The following is a 16,934-nucleotide window of genomic DNA, read 5'->3' as shown; positions in this document are numbered from 1 at the left end:
ATTCTTTTCATTACAGTGTCACAGAAACCATGAAATCAAGTCAAAACTCAGCCTTAATTTTAATTATGGTGAGTCACAGAAATGTTTTCCCAAAGCAGAAAAATGTTACACAATCTTCAAGTTACTTTTTACTGGTGACATCATATCTGTCTTTGGTTTCTTATCAGGTAATTGAGTTTTTTTTTCTGTAAGTTGAGTTTCAGCAAGACATAAATGTTTCCAAATGAAATTAAAAAGTACTCATGAGCATCAAACTTGTTTTCAAGTGAATGCTTACAAAATTGTGATAATCCAGGTATTGAGATCAATCTGTAGGTATTCTCTGTGCAGCTGCTCCAGCACTTCCTTTCTTGCCAAGTCGTCGTCTCTCTGTCAGCTGTTGATGATTCACTGCAGTCCCTGCTGGACTGGTTAGGAACAATAGCTTATTAGGAAGCAAATGATGGCCCATGTGTTCTGTTGTTTCAGGTTATTACTTTTTCCCCTGCTGTTTGGCTGCTTTTGGTGTCTGTATAAAACAGTGGCTGGATCTTGTTTCTCTGATCTGTTTTATAAAATTCTTTTTTTTGTGTGAAAACAGCATTTTGATAGATTTTGTCATCACTTTGGGCTTGAACATGCGTCTGATTTTGGGAACTACTGAATGAATAATGAATAAGTAACCTGTTTATACTGTAGATACATATTTCTATGTAAAGTGGATTATTTCTATCTAGGCTTATCTACTTAATGATCAGTTATCGACATCATGCCTTAAGCGCCAACAAAATTTTGTGTGTGTGTGTTTGTGTGTCTGTGTGTCTGTGTGTGAGCATGTGTGAGCGGAACATTTGTTCCTTCAGTGTGTGCATCTGTCCCTGACTGTTTCTAGTCATTGCTGCCGTCCGCAGCCTGCTGTGAAATTATTGTCTGTTTTTATTCAAACATGGGTTTTCATGATAATCTAACTTGTTTTCTCATTATCTTTCCCCCCAACTCTTCCCCTGCTCATTATAACTCATCGGGTTTTCACCTCGTTTTATCCACATCCTTTTTTTCTCATTTGTCTCCATCCTTTGCTCCTTTTCCCCCTCTTTTCCTCTCCTCTTTCTGTCTCCCTCTCCAGCCCGTCGTTGTCCACGGTGGTGCTACTCAGTACTAACTAGGCTACCTCTGAGCCCACAGGTATGTCCCCTCCTCCTCCTTCTCCCCCTCCTCTTCTTCCTCTACTTCATGCTCTATTTTTAACTCCACTCTGCAGGATCCTTTCCCTTGATTCTCCTTCCATAACCCCAATTCACATCTCTGTCTGCACCTCTCTGCCATTTCAGCACAGTAGTGCCAGACTGTTGACCAATGTGCGTTTAATAATTTATAGCTATGCTTCCATATACCTGTTGATAAAGAATTTTCACCACGAAATGTAAGTGTTCCTTTACATTTATTTTAGTTTTCAAACCAACATGTGATGCTTTTTCGGTGGTGACCTTTCCAGTTTGGCTACATTATCATCATCATTTAAGTAGGCTTCAAAATTGCACAAGTTGAGTGGTGTTGAGGCCAAAAGTAGGATAAGGTCATAATTTGGACATGACTGCCCCATGTTTGAATCCTCTCCAGATCTGACTTGTAATGGTAAAATTTACACACGATATCTTTAAACCATTCCAGTGTCTTTTTTGAGTTTACATCTTGTTGCTCCGCTATGAGCCTCCCTGTCGAGTTGGAGAAAAGAATAGGAAGCCCTGACTATACAGTGGAAAGTATTTATGTCAGGTGGACGCTTCACGGTCACAAAATGCTTTGTCTGCAGATGTTAGCAGTTAGCATAAACACATGGACCTCTGTCATATGAAACATTAGGTTTGTTGCATTAGCATGTTCTTTTTTTGTATTGAAACTTAATTCCAGTGGTGTGACTTGTATCCTTTCAGGATTTTCAGTATTAATCATATAAGTTTTGTTATCAATACTGGAGCAAAACACCACCTGCTTCCCACTGATATCAATAAAGATGAAAGACATTCAAATGACACATTTTGATTCTAATTCCTAGTCATTTTTAATTCCTTGGTTTTATCAATATTAACCTGAAGTATTATTGTTAAAAAGCTTTGAGTTTTGTGTCTTTTAGAGCTGCGTCATACCAACTGATAGCCTTGCTTTTTGAAATAATCTCAGATATTAGCAAAAGTGTTTTCCTCTAATGTTTTGATTTATCATTTCAGCCCCCTGGCTGAGTGAAGGCAAAATGCTCGTGTTAGATTGTATGGCTGAAGTCCTCGGCCTCTTGTCAGCCTCTTGTCTTTAAGACTGCTTGACTGACTTTTTTTCATGAGTTTATCCTTCTGACGAGAGCTTACTTAACTCAACCTCCTCCAGAGGATGAGTACCAGGCTCCTAAAGCTCCCTGTGTTTGTGTGGAGAGATTAGACTGACATTCTTATACACAAGTTGAGTACTACACGATGCTTCTCAGACTCCAATAATAATAAAGAATAGTCTGTAATAAGTTGAAATGGTAGCATACCATAATAGCAAGCCCTTTCCTTGGCAGCTCTCTTGTAGTACTGAGTTTTTCTTCATTTAAGAAGAAAATATTCTGTTTTCCAAAAGTGGGTCAAAAGATTATTATTGCAGAAACTCACTTTATTCCCCCGGCAGACACAATATCTCATTAGTATGGTGCAGCCTGCAGATGCAGCTCTACAACTTTTCAGGTGTTACACAGTGTATTGACTTGTGTCTCATCCCATCAGAGGGGATCCTTAATAGACATAATGTTGGTTCATTCATGCTACATTGATTATAAGTGATATGCTTTCTATTCAGCAGTTGTCTCCCTAGGGCTCGAAAGGCTTAATGGAGGGCTATGGACAAAAAAACAATCTATTTTTCTTCTGAACAAGGGGTTTAGTTCCCATGGTTACACTGTTTGTCTTTGATGGGAGGCATTTACATCTAATATGAACTTGATCAAGGTTGTCTTTGATACAAAAGAAAAGGAGGGAGAATAAAAAAGGCTATATTGAGGCTCATTTGAAAGCCATTGAAGCTGGGCCTTTGCTATTGGGTAACATTGTTTTTTTAATGATGGCCTCTCAGGGACAGATTACACTTTAAATACATGCTGACTTAAAAGATGAATTTCCATTTCTCTTGTTGTCTTTTCTAGACAATTGAGAGGGTTGGCCGTGACTGAGATAAACAGCATTTTGTCAGCCTTAAACACACCGTCTGCCTCAATAATGATCCTCATCTGTGTTTCCAGACCTGGCATTTAAGACTCAGGGCAGGCCTGCCCTGCAGCATTCCTCCTTCATTTTCCCATGAGCCCACACGGGCGTACATACTGCTGTGAGAGAATCCATTTATCAAACCTGCAGTCCTTCACGGCTATAGACAGCTGCTGTCAATGGGAGGCTTTTGAGTTATTACAAGCCTTACCAAAAGTAGCATGCGCCCTGTTTTTAGAGCAGCTTTAACACACAAAGACACTCAAAAATACAGACACACATTAACTTTTCTCCCTCTCCCTGCAGGCCTCCCGTCGAGGCACATCACACACTCTTCAAGCGCTCCGTCTTTGCCTGTCAAGGAGACACACTCGGCAACAGATGCAATAGGCCAAGTAGTGGCGTGCTGAGATAATGTACACAGTAACGCTGCCAAAGATGCAATATCTATGCAGCATAGAGTCTTGCTTGGTGTGAATAGAAATCATTTAATGCTTTTGTGTTGCATTTTCAGGCCTTTCATGTTTAAGAACCTGCTCAGCTGGAGCTTTTCATGTAACCAGTAATTCACTGTAGGATGTTTTTAGCATGTAAAGCAGTATTTTTTGTGTATTGTGTTGCATGACTTGGATCAGAACAGCAGAAATGACACGTTTTCAGCAGAATTAAGCAAAATCCTCCTCTGATTATTCTGTCAGACATATTTTTGGTAAAAGCAGGAGACCCAAGTATCTGTATCAGCAGGAGCTTTGTAAATTGGCTCTTTTTCATGAGCCACAAGAGTCTCTCATCTCTCATCTCTTTGCTCCATTTCTGCTTCCCACTCCTGTGCTCTCCTTCTTTTTTCCTCTGATGTCTGCCTCTCCTTCGTCTTCATTTATTCCCTCTTTTTGGGTTGGGGGGATGAGGTGGGGTTGGCAAAAGCATAAATAGATTATTAATACTAGCGGGGCTTTTTTTTTGCCCATTTTTCAGTTTTCCCGCTCATTGCAATTTTATCCTCTTTCCTCTCCTCGTCTCATCCCTCCTACCCTCCTTCCTTTGGTGAGTACCTCCTGACAGCAGAGCTGCCCTGCAGTCTGCCTTGGTCAGGTGGAGGACTAGATAAAAGTTTTGCTGCCAGAGCTTGCTTTCAAAGAAGCCTTCTGCTGCAACCCTGTTCTCTGTGGGCACTGGGTTGTCCCTGCCAGGCTGAACGAGAAGAAGGCAAAGAAAAGCAGAGAAGGAGGGGAGTTAACAGCAAGAGGGAGATTGAGATATTGAGATGTGTCTTACTCCGAACATGGAAGGTTCACCTGTGTGAAAGATGCTCTGCATCCAGGTGAATTCATCCAGGGATGTGTTGTGTTCCTGCTTTCACTCTTTTTTGGTACTCCTCTTGTACATCCTAGCACATTCTGAGGTAGGGATGGGTACCTTTTCATATCTGAAACAATACGGTACCTGCCCGGTACCTGGCAATCTTTTTCAATTTAACATATTTAGTCTTTAATATATAACCTTGCAATTTTGTGTTCATGTCCAGCATGGGAAAATACCCTTTTCTTCCTCTCCCCCACAGTCACAAGGATGCATTTAGGTACCTAAACAATGGTACCTTTTGATTTCACATGAATTAGTACCCGCTACATTTAACAGGATTTGGTCGATACATATAAAAGTACCTAATTTGGTACCCATGCCTAGTCTGGGGTCCACCATGGGGCAGGGATGTTTTTAAAAGTATTTCTAACATGTTTTCATTTAATCTTTTGGAATCACACTGAGGTCAGAGCTCAGACTGCAAAATGTGCAAAATCAAATGAACTCTGTCAATCAGGACAATCATGTCACCACCGAGCAGCTCTGTGATGCATTGCAAAGGATGAGGAAGAATATAGCATCCAGGAGGATGAGGCTGACCTGAATCTACCAGAGACACTGGGACACCACCACCAGTGGCCTGCTGCTGTGGGAGCCAACAAGGCAATGACCATAAAGCTGACCAGCATTTAAATGACCACAGACTTTTCTGCAAGGCGCTTCAAGAGATGTACAATTGTTATTTTTAAGTGCCTATGTTGAAAACCAGATGTGTGTACCCATGCCACATTATACAACTCAGGAATTATTGTAACTTGCAATATTAGTAACAATTTTATCTTTTTTTTAGTTGAAACAAGCCGATCACAGAGCAGACCAAGTAACCATGTTTGGGTTTCTTTTGTCAAAAAAAGTTTGATTTTCGAAAAAAACAAAATCAGATATGAAGATGTTATTAGCTCGTTAAAGCATCTTCCCTGGAATAAAGTCTGAATATAATTCATTTCAAACGTATCAATGGGACAAGCTAAGATCCTACTTAGAATATTGTTGGCTCACTACACTGAAAATTTATCCTGCCAGCACTTCACTAAATGGCAAAGCTCCAAAGTTAGCATTTCATTCTACTCAAAATAGTCTGCTGCCTCTGCCTCCAAACTGTTTTACACGCCGTTACCAGACCGAATCAAAACACAGCAATACCAAACAGACATTTATTAACTGCTGTCACAAAAGTCATTGCCTCAGAATAATTGGAAACTTTAGGTGTTAAAGAGATATTGCATTTGCTGGCAGAATATAAACGATGTTTTTTCTTTAAAATAATCATCCTTGATAGAGTTCTCCTCTGTGATTTGAATGAAGGACAAGCTCACTCCATGGGGTACCCACGTAAATCTCATCTGAAGACAAGCTAGATAATGCACTGTAGGTCGGAGTGGAGAGATTTAGTACTAGGATGCTGCAGTGACAGGAGATACTAAGAGGAGGCAGGGCGGGCAGTAAAACAACTGACAGTCAGTCATTACCAGAGACTCAGGTGGGCAAAAAATCAATCACGCTGAGACCGGCCTGGACTTTGACAGATTCCTGACAGGTACCTGATGAAGAGCTCTGCTGTTCCTCTGAATGATTAGAAGAAGGAGGGGGAAAGAGAAGAGAGGGGTCAGAGATGAGATGGACGATAAGGAAAAAGAAGGAGGAAGAGCTGCAGCGGAAGGGGAGGAGATAAGAAAGTAATAATCCTTTGAATTCGGAAATCAGCTGAAAAAGAAGCTATTGAGTTGAGCTACTGTATATGTTAATGAAGAGATATGGGAACAAAGTTGAGTCGGTGGTCAGCATTTTACAAAGTAATAGATATAAAGGGTGAGAAAAAGGGCAGGAGAACAAGGCTGGAGAAGTTTCTGCCAACACCTGAAGCCAAGCTGTCAGTGGACGTGGCTGCATTTAGCGTAACAGCACTTTAACAAGACTGCACGCAGGTTTTAGAGCAGCCCAGAGTCTGTGTTTTGACAACACCTTTATAGGCTATTTCATGGTGTCTGCTCAAACTGTATGAGAAAATATCCCAAGTGTGAAATTCTGCTGCGTTATTGGCCCGTACTCAGTAACTGGGAGCACTTTATTTAATTTTTTAGTCAATTTTCTCCTCATTTGAAAAAATGTGATATCAAGGTAAATTTTCTGCACCAGGGTAATGTCTGGGTTGTAAATGTGCTTTTTAGAGGTCAGCCAAAGTCCAATGAGATTCTTTTTAGACTCCGCTGTGTTAAGAGTTTCAAGGGAAATGACTGGAATAAAAAAGTCTCTGCTTTATCAAACATACTCTGTCTGCAAAATATGACCTCTATCGGTCAGACCGCTACACACATTCCAACTAGCCTTAAACATCTTAGCTTGCTTTTCTAGGGATGTTTTTAAAAGACTCTGACCAAAATACCTCTGAATGCAGCTGACTACTACATCCAATCACAGCAATGAAAATATGTCATGGCACTGAGTAAAAAAGTAAATAAAACAGCTTAGAGCAGACTGAAATGGCTCCTGTTGAATAAAAAGCTTCTTCACTACTTCTGACGGATGTGAAGCTTCTGACCCCTACTTTCCAAGAAACTAAGAACTAGGAAGACGTCAAATGAAAACATCCCTGAGGTTCTTCAAAAATTTAAAAAAGAGCATTTCTCTGGTCTCTATCATCTTATTTACAGAAAGAAAACTCTGCAGTTGCCTGAAACATAAAAGCTATAGTCAGTAAATCTATCGTTCTTCATTGTGCATGCCAACTTACTCCAATCAGCTACACTCGAATGACAACAGGACCAATTTACAACACAAAGACAAATTACCAGCACAGGTATCCAGATCTGCTGAACAAATAGAGGAAGATATAAATGTGAGAAGGAGGACTTTTCTTTCCCTTGTGGGCCTGTCCTTTTTTGTGGTGATATAGCATCTAATTTTCATTTAGTCAACGCATTCATGGTGCAACAGTAGAACTCATCTGCTTGGTAGATGACTGGCAGGACATAACCAAGATGCACTATTGTTACGAACTTGTCTCAGCGCACTGGGCTGCCAGCTGGGCTAAATATAGACAACTACTAAGCTACATACAAAATGAGTGTCTACTTGTTGTCATGTTAGCCTACAGATAACGTTAGCGCACCAATGGGGCTACATATAGCCAGCTACTACAACGTTTGCTTGATGTCACGTTTCAAACCATATCACTACATAACTGGACTAATAAATACCTTACCTCAGCGTGTTGTATCCAGTTTAAAGTTGTCTTAAACAAAGATTTTTTTCAATTCAATCTCCATTTAATTTCAAAACACATGCCTCACTAAAAGTAATTTACAACAGTGTGCTTGAGTAGGTGGTGAGGCAGTCCAATTAAACAGATCCTCCTCATAGCATATTTTTTTTATTTTATTTATTTATTAATTGAGAATTTAGGTTTGTTTTTTTACACTTACGAATATCAGAAAACACAAAAGTACAGCCAAGAATCTCTGAGCCACCTCACCTTAAGTACCTGATTTCAAAAGCCATGTCCATGAATGTTTCTTGTACAGTCCCAGATCTTGTAAAACATTTTATCCCCTCTTCAGTCTCCCCACAAGTTATATGTTGACAAATCCTTCCAACCACAGATCAAAAGTGACAACAGAGTCTGTTCTCTGAATTTTTCAGGTGAATTGTTTTACTTTTGCCATTTTAAACGAAAGGACATTTTCACATACTTTTAGCTCCAAAGGTGGCAACAAGTAGATTAAGTTACCTACATTCTCCAAAACATACCACAGATACCCTTTTGATACCATACAGAGAAAACTTTACTGTCAAAACCATGTACAAATTAATGATTGGACACATTCTTAAGAAGTGCATGCTCAGTCAGGGGACCAATAGTAACTTGTGTTAGCCGTGCAACAGCTCAGAAATAGAGCCAAAACACTGTTCTTCCAGATGGACCTTATACCTTCCTTCCAAATGACTCCATTTATTCGGGCCATCTTTTAAGCTGTTCATTTGTGGAATATTGATTTTGACAGGTTTGTTCAAACACCATTTTTTTTCCTAGGAGCCCTGAGTTATTCACCAAACCTTCCTCTCAGAGCTGCCCCAGTTAAGGTGACTAATTAGGATGAAACCCAGACCTGTTTGTTTTTTAGGAGCAGCCAAAAGGGAAACGATCAGTTGAGAAGGGCTTAGTGTTGGCCTCTTACATCAACAGGAAGAACACATCTTCATGTGCCAAAATGTCCTATAAAACGGTACTGAATCCTGGATGCTCCTTATGGATACATTTGAATGGCATTGTTTAATGCTCTTAAACATTAGAGTATGAATGTGGTGGGATAACAGAAGTGTGAGAGAGTCGTGTAAAAGCTCTCCGAGCGGTCAGAAAGACTAGAAAAGTGCTGCATGAGTACAAGTCCATTTACCATTTACCATGATGTGCGTGTCAAGAGAAAATGCCTCACACTCCGAGTTGCCTGGTTTCTCTTTAAAAAATCATGAGGTCATTTGCTGCTGAACCAAGAGTTATGAAATTACAGAAAGTGAGCGGGGCGTGCAATCAGTGTGAGGTATGAATAATGAATTAAGAAAGAGATTATGGGGGTTTTGGGTTGCTCATCCTTGTGGTCTTAAGTTTGCATAAATCATCCTTTTACTTGAATACTGTATTTTAGAGTTGATACTGTCTTATCAGCAGCTCTCCTCCCACTTGATGAAATTTGAAAATTTCAGGTAAAAATTCTTTTTGACATGCTAATCCAGCTGTAAATGTGTAATTCTTGTCCCAAGGCTGATAGTTTGCACAAGAGGATTTTTTAAATTGTACTGGCCTGAATAAGGAACATGACGGTAAAAATTAAAGACAATACGTACAAATATGATGTAGGTGTATTAAAAGTATGCATAAAAATATCTTCAATACTGACATTAAAGTAAGCTGAGGGGGAAAACAATGATATCTTAAAGAGGATTTAGGGATGAGGGTTGTTCTATCATGACCTGGCTCCAAAGATCATGTTGTTAAAGCTTTTCAATTCTGTCTTGTCTTCAGGGTCTTATCACACAACATCAGTCCAATACAATCATCAAAATTACCCCACTGTTGCACAAACACTGATGTACTGTCAAATAGAGTATTTAAAGAAACCTGAATCTCCGGTCAACAGGTATAAAACTAAACAAAGGAAATTTTTGTGGTCATTTTCTTACAAGAATGGCTGAGTTTGCAAAGTCTGGCTTCATTTTACCAAAGCAAAAGATATGCAGCTTATGCTGCAAAATATTTCTTGCAATGAGGGAACATAACCTCCATGATGAAGCACATCAGCATTATAGATCAACCACAGAGCAGGACCTTCAACTGTCTTCTGGTAAAAAAAAATTCAGCTCAGGCTGCCACTGCTGTTGCTGTATTGTAGTCTCCCCCTCTCCAGCACATAAAGCAGATGTGCTAAAGCAACAAAGTTTTTACTGGGGGCTTGTTTCTATCTCATTCTTGTATCAAATCATGTAAGAATTGATGGTAGAAAAAAAACAGCTTTTCTAAATCGACTAAATAAATAATGCCTACCCTATGTCCTAACTACATATGTATACAACCCTTAACCGACCAGCCATAAACCAGCAAGTTGCATACTTCACTAACATATTTTGAAATTTAGAAACTACATCTGTGTGAACACAACATTTTAAAATATGAACATAAATACTACTCCAAAGAAAAAAAAAACATTTTGCACATAATTATGTATACATCTTTTTTTACCTAAAGGATTGTTTAAATCAGCAGACAGTGAACCATTATGACCCTTTATTCACATGTGTAATTAACAATGTTACCTTGAATTATTTTAAAGGTTTTATATCATTACCAAAAAGGCAGTTAAGTTACTAACCTCATAGATGTATTGCGGTCTTAGGACTCAGTTAAAATGTCAAGTTTTATTAGGCTGCATATTTGTTCTTTCTGTTAATGCCAGTTATGCCAGTTGCTCATAGGAATGAAATACACTGTAATCTTCACTGCATATGTTTCTTGCTCACTACTGTTTCTTCATCTCTAATTACGTCTGCTCTATAGGGCACTCTATCCATCTTTAAGGCATACTCCCTCCATGCTACCTGCTTGTCTGTCCGCTCCTCTTACTTTAATCAAGCGTCTGATCTGAGGTTCTTCAGAAAGAAAGATAACTAGATTAAGCCTGTACATGTTTACACATTCTGCTTTACACTGAGCTCTCTCCCTCTCTCTGTCTGACCCATATTTTCTTGATTTGCCTCCTCCGTCTTTTTGCTTTTTCTGTCTCTCGTCTCCCTCCAAGGCTCTCTATCTCTTCCTGCTTCTGTTGCTTACTTTTTGCTGCAGTGGCTGAGTGGATATTTACACGCTTTGTTCCAAATCCACCAGTAATGTCATCCACTCTGCACCAACTAGGCTTTAATTCCAACGCTGCATCGTCAGATATGATTATGTCAGCACAGTTGATGGTCTCACACATAATCCGTCAATCTCCTTGATTTTGTTGTTTTGCTGTGGACTGCAGTTGTGTTGTGTGTTGTGTTATGCAATAAATATACGCATGGGAATTTTTTTTTATTGCACAGCATGTGCAGTAAGATGCGTGTGTGTGAGTTGTGTGCCTGCTTCTCCTCCTGTAGTTTTCCATCGAAACTGTCCCCAGAGCTACAGAGCCTCCCTTTATGTCAGCTGATATCCTGAGAACCAAAGACACAAGTCTACAAAGAAGAGATAATCAAACAAGGAAAATACAATACATGACACAACTACAAAGTTGTCTGTCCATGCGTTTATCCAGGCACATCTGATACAGATGAGCTTCAGCTGTGAGGTGCAGACAAGTTTCTGGAGAAATCAAGCCTCAGATGTCCAAGGATTAGCTAGAATATGTGAGGAGTTCATGTGTGATTAGGGCCGTACATTATTACTCTCTGGGTAAACTCTTCCTCCCATATCTTTGCCTCCTCCATCACTGTGAAGTCTGGCTCTGACACAAATGGATTTCATTTAATGTATATCTTTTACTTCACACTCCTGTTTCACTGAGCCTTTTCAAATCCACCTCTGCAGTTCATTAGGTCCCTGTAAAGTAAGATACATAACATTAATGGGTCAGTGACAGACACAAGCAGACGAGTAATGGAGCAGCAGTGACTGGAAAGAACTAATGCGTGTATGTGTCCCAGCTGGGCTGTATTTTAAACGAACACACAAACAAGTCATCACTCTGCCTCTGGGAACAGACCAGATTGCTAAATGTAACATGGAGCGGTGCTGCTAAGCCATCAGCGTAATAGTAAATCCAACTTGTTGAATCATTAAAGAAAAAAAAGAAGGTCTCTGATTGTTCCGATTGTGACAGCTAAAGAGAAGCTCTGTGTTTCCAAAGCGGGCGATTACTCAAGCAGAAAAAAATGACATGACATTATGGAAGATGTGGTTAAAGCTGGATTCATTCCTAGATCCTTTTTACATATTCTTGACAGCTGCATGTTAATATAAAATCCCATGAGACAAAGTTATGTAAGCAGTATCAGTGTTGTCACGAAACATTGGACTGCCTAAAAGAAAAGGTTGGTGTGTGCTGGTTTTTTTTATTTATTTATTTATTTTTAACAGATGAGCCCAACCATCTGTCTTTTTTATTTTGATAATATTACTTCTGTTTTATAGCTGTTCTTTTTTGTTGTTCTTCTTCTTTGTCTGTACACCTGATTTTTGCTTTATTTTTAGGCTTTGTTGGTGAGACATCACATAAAAATGTTACCCTTGGTTTCAATGCACATCAGGCACGAAACTTCATTTTCAACATGTTGACTGTGCGTTAACTTTGTTGCCTCCTCATCACAATCTGGTATTTTTAAGCTCATTGTTGCATCTGGATTTTATAATATCACATACATCCTTTATTTCTAAATTCACACATTACAAAAAGTAATGCTAATGATGTTTACAGCAAAACTAAATTCACTTCCAGATGCTGTGCAATTTTTTTTTTTTAATTCGGAAGACTCAACACAATTTAAGAAGTGTATGCAAGTTTTCTGTTTAGAAAGCCAAAAGTAGTATAAAAAGGAGATATGTTTAGATATGTAGGCTGGCCCCAGATAAGCACCCTGCTTCTGCTGCCTAGACCTCTTCAGTCACTACTTAATACAAGAATCTCAGTTTGTTTAAAAATTTTGGTTTAAAATGTCTTATTTGTGACAAATATTGCAACTTTTATAACGACTGAATAAATCCTACTACTACTACTACTAATGCTACTACTAATGCTACTACTACTAATGCTACTACTACTACTACATTTATGTTTATTATGAGTGTCTAATTCAGCCCTACATTTGCGACAAACTGTGTACTGCCTGTTAGGCTGCTTCCTATAAAGTTGTGACTGCAAAGGCCAAATAGTGTGAAAAGGATCATTTTCCCAAAAAATATTGAGTCCTTTGATTACAATTCTGTTATCACTTGCATTGTGTCTAATTTGAATAGGTGTGAAGCTGCAGGTGATGGCCAAGCACATAGCAGTCAGTGCAAGAATCAACAGGCTAAAGGTAGAATTCACAGAACCCTCCAACCGCTCTGTTTTTGAGCCCAGTGATCTGGCTGCTGGAGCTCCATCACTGATTCTAAATCCTGATAACCTAAACACACATTTAACTTACTGATTGGTAACTGTTGATTTGATGTAGACACTTGCACTCTGCAACATTCAATGACTCTTGTGTTTATTGTGTTTGTTTCATTTTCTCTCACAGTTCCTTCTCTAATCTGCTAATTTAGGAAGGACCTTAAAGTTAGGGGAGCTGTCATGACATTCATGTTTTCAATACAGTTCATTATTAAAATATAGAGAGACAACGGTAAAAGCACCCACACAAGGATCATAGGGCTTCAACACCTGCAGACAAACAGAGTGACTCAGTGTATGTCATGGCTCCAAAGCACAATATACTAGTGCCCATCCTTGTTTACAATGAAAATATAGAGGGGGTCTCAATCTCTGGAGCAGTCAGTGTGTCTGTCTGAATGACTTATAAAGATATGAGAACAGGTGACAAGTAGACTGTTTTTATTCCATCTTTTTTTCTCCTTTGTTCTTCTTTCCTGCTTTTCTGCTGATAAAACATGAAAACAAGTGAGTTGTCCCTCCCCAGCTTTGGCTGTATGTCTGTGTCCAGCCTGTATTTGGCTCCAGTCTGTCTCTTTGTGGAGCCAGAGGGTGAAGAAGGCAATGTGACTACGATAAGAAAGTCTGGGCATTCCCTTTGCTGAGCAAACACTCACACACACTTACACACACACTCACATTCAAAGGACACACTGTTATTTCTTTAGACAGGGGTCACCGTGTCTTCAGTTGGGTCTGCACTGCCAACTCGGATCTACTATAAATCTGATCTAGTCAGCCATGTGACACAGATCTGACCTGTGCACGGCTCCACAGTTTATCAACCCTTTAGTATCTGTGTCAGACTATATCCTGGAGGAGGCAGAGAGGTATGGATTCAGTTAGGCTGCTTACAGTATGTCTCCAGGAACAGAGCTGTAACAGGAAAATGTTTACATCCAGTTGCAAACTAGATAAAATCTACACATTCGTCATTATCATGAAGTGATTTTAAAGACTAATAAAAAAGTGTGCCGTGTTAAGAATGAATTGTGATTTTGGTCTGTTAATTTGGCAGCAGAAACAGAATTTCTGACTATTGGGTGAACAGTCTCTGATTTGAGATGGCGAGACTAATAGAAATCTGATGGAGCAGTGCCATACTCTGCAACTTGTTTGATTTCTGTGTTGTTGTTTTGATTCGTTTACTGTTTTTTAAGGCTATCACTCTCAAGAGATGTCACTGTTTTGCCATGTTTGGAAAAAATATGTTGAACTACTACTTCAGTAATGGAGAAACGTGCATCATGTATTTGAGTTATTTGGCTATTATCGCTATGCTCTGCGAGCAGCTATGAGATTATCGGTTCATTTGTTGCAAAGCTTGACGGGAACAGCTCAAAATGGTCATGGTGTCATATTTAATCTTGCAGCTATCTCACCAGGTTAACAAGGGATGATTGCTATGAGAGAAGGGATAACACTTTAGCAGAACTGGGCTGAAATCGACACAGTTATAGAGAGGGGGTTATATTTGCTCAACACAATGGTGAAAACACAGAAATGATAAGATCTTAATTTTCAATGTTCTGAAGGGAACAAAGATTTTTTTATGTGTTTGCAAAGTGTGGTTTTCTCCATCACTATGTAGCTGCAGCTACTCACACACACACACACACACACACACACACACACACACACACACACACACACACACACACACACACACACACACACACACACACACACACACTGGTGTACAATAAGTCCCTGATGAGCTGTGGGCAGAGGGCCTGCAGAGGAAAGAGGAAAAGAGGAGCTGATGCATTTCCTCTGGACACACACAGTTTGGTGCTGTGGGTGATTTGTCATGCAAGTGTGCGCTCCCTAGTGTGTCTGTGTGCATGTGAGACACTCACGCCCAAACATTGTTAGGCTTGGGCACTGATGGTAATTTGATATGTAGTATGCCCCATGCTGAGGCCACAGCAACACAATAGTGAGGCCGAGTCTCCGGTGGCCGATGTGTTTACTGTCCACAGCAGCCTCCATCCCCCAGCATGTCCTCATTCTGTCATAGACCCTTTGTCTTTCACAAGAATTCATCACACTTTATATCAAGTCTTTTGTTTCCGAGGGCAAGTTTTTCTTATTGATATTTATTTATTTAACATTTATTTGTATGAAGAAAAGCATGCAAGTCGATACCAGACTATAGCTCCTGTAGCCTACGGGTATTGTCAATGCACTTTCTTTGGAGGGACTTTGAAAGACATAAACAAACAAGAAATGAATTTAAAAAATGAGCAAACAAACAAAATCAGCAATAGATGCATTCAAAAAATAGTACTAAACAATACAGGAGAAAAAATAAGATATCAAGTGACAAACAATGAAGCCAATAAAACACAATGAAAGACCTTGGAAGCAGTCAGATCAAGGCTGTTTTACAATAACTTAACTCTAAGAGGTCATATAATAACTGCATTCGATCTTGATTTGATTAACTGATCAATCATATGACTTTATAACAAAGTTCCAAGTACTTCTTGATACCTGAACACATTTGTTACCTCCACCAAGGAGGTTATATTTTTGGGCGAGTTTGTTTGTTTGTGTGCCTGGGAACAACATAACCCAAAAAGTAATGAAAGGATCTTGATGAAATTTTCAGGAAATGGTCAAAATGGGACAAGGAAGAAGTGACTACATTTTGGAGGCGATCCCGATCATTGTCTGGATCCAGGACTTTTTTTAAAGGATTCTTTATCATTGTGAGATAGGGCTGTTTTCATCACATGTGTATGTAACACCACGATAAATGGTCGGATTGCTTTGCAAAAGAAAACAAGACAGGGTCACGATAATTTCTGACAGACGTAAAAGTACGATCCAGATCCTGGCAATAGTCTGCATACTAAGATAAGGAATATGAAATATGTACTGGGTCATCATAATTTCCAACACTGTCAGGTAACACATTATCGTACAAACCTCCAACGAACAACAAATTGTAGCAGACAGTCTGCTGAAAGGGAGTATAACATTAAAGTAGGACCAAAGTGATGCGTGGCAATCACAATATGCTCGGCGGAGGTCTGTGCTCTCTGAGTGCTTTTCTAGTTTTGTCATGTCTTTTTAATTCAAGTCACTCACATGTGCTGAGATCGATTGAAAAATGTAAGGTGAGTTCATTCAAAAGATATTCAATACTGTCTCAGTCATATATTCACACATTAATTTATTGTTAAGTAAATGCAGGATAAGTTGGCTGTTTGGCATCTAAACTCAGACCTTGTCACCAACATGGAATAAATTTTGAGTCATATCCAGGTTGCTTGGCTGGATGTGAGCCTTTGAAATTCTGTGTGAGAAGCAGCAAGCAGCAGCAGTAAGGTGACAGAAAGCTTTTAGGTGGCAGCAGGCATGGCAGAAAAAGAGATACCAAAGCACTGACTGATTCAAAACACATCCAAAATGATAAGGGTGTAGTGGATCTATGTTTGTAGAAGTGGAACATGGCATGTTGTTTTAAAGGCATGTCTGAGCTGACTGCTGGAGGTAGCTTTACAAATGAAATGTTACAAGTGAAAGGTATTTTTTTGTGTGCTGTTTTCACACAGGAGTATGGTGTAATAGACGGCTAATACTGAAGCTGCATTCAAAATATCATTGCAATCTCTTGACCAATCACAGGGCAGATTGCTTATTTATTCAGGGAAACTGGATGCTGATCTGCCTTCAAAGGTGCCATCAT

At 39.4% G+C, this 16,934-nt stretch overlaps 1 protein-coding gene across 2 annotated transcripts in view; it reads left to right on the top strand.

Annotated features, from left to right (window-relative positions):
* The window catches only part of mid2 (midline 2), a 159,946-nt gene that overhangs the window by 34,521 nt on the left and 108,491 nt on the right, over positions 1 to 16,934 (top strand). Inside the window, exon 2 of one of the 2 annotated variants that reach the window (XM_074674168.1) lies at positions 1,106 to 1,164. The exons of the other annotated variant lie outside the window; for it this stretch is intronic. The gene's annotated coding sequence lies outside the window, so the exon portion shown is untranslated. The remainder of the gene's footprint in view (positions 1 to 1,105; positions 1,165 to 16,934) is intronic. 2 annotated transcript variants of the gene reach the window in all.

Source organism: Halichoeres trimaculatus, unplaced genomic scaffold (genome assembly GCF_033239565.1).
Source record: "Halichoeres trimaculatus isolate MK-OKI-2021-1 unplaced genomic scaffold, fHalTri1.1 fHalTri1_scaffold_7, whole genome shotgun sequence".
Lineage (NCBI taxonomy): Eukaryota > Metazoa > Chordata > Actinopteri > Labriformes > Labridae > Halichoeres > Halichoeres trimaculatus.
The sequence above is the reverse complement of the archived record's forward strand: the minus strand, read 5'-3'. Positions and strand labels throughout refer to the sequence as shown.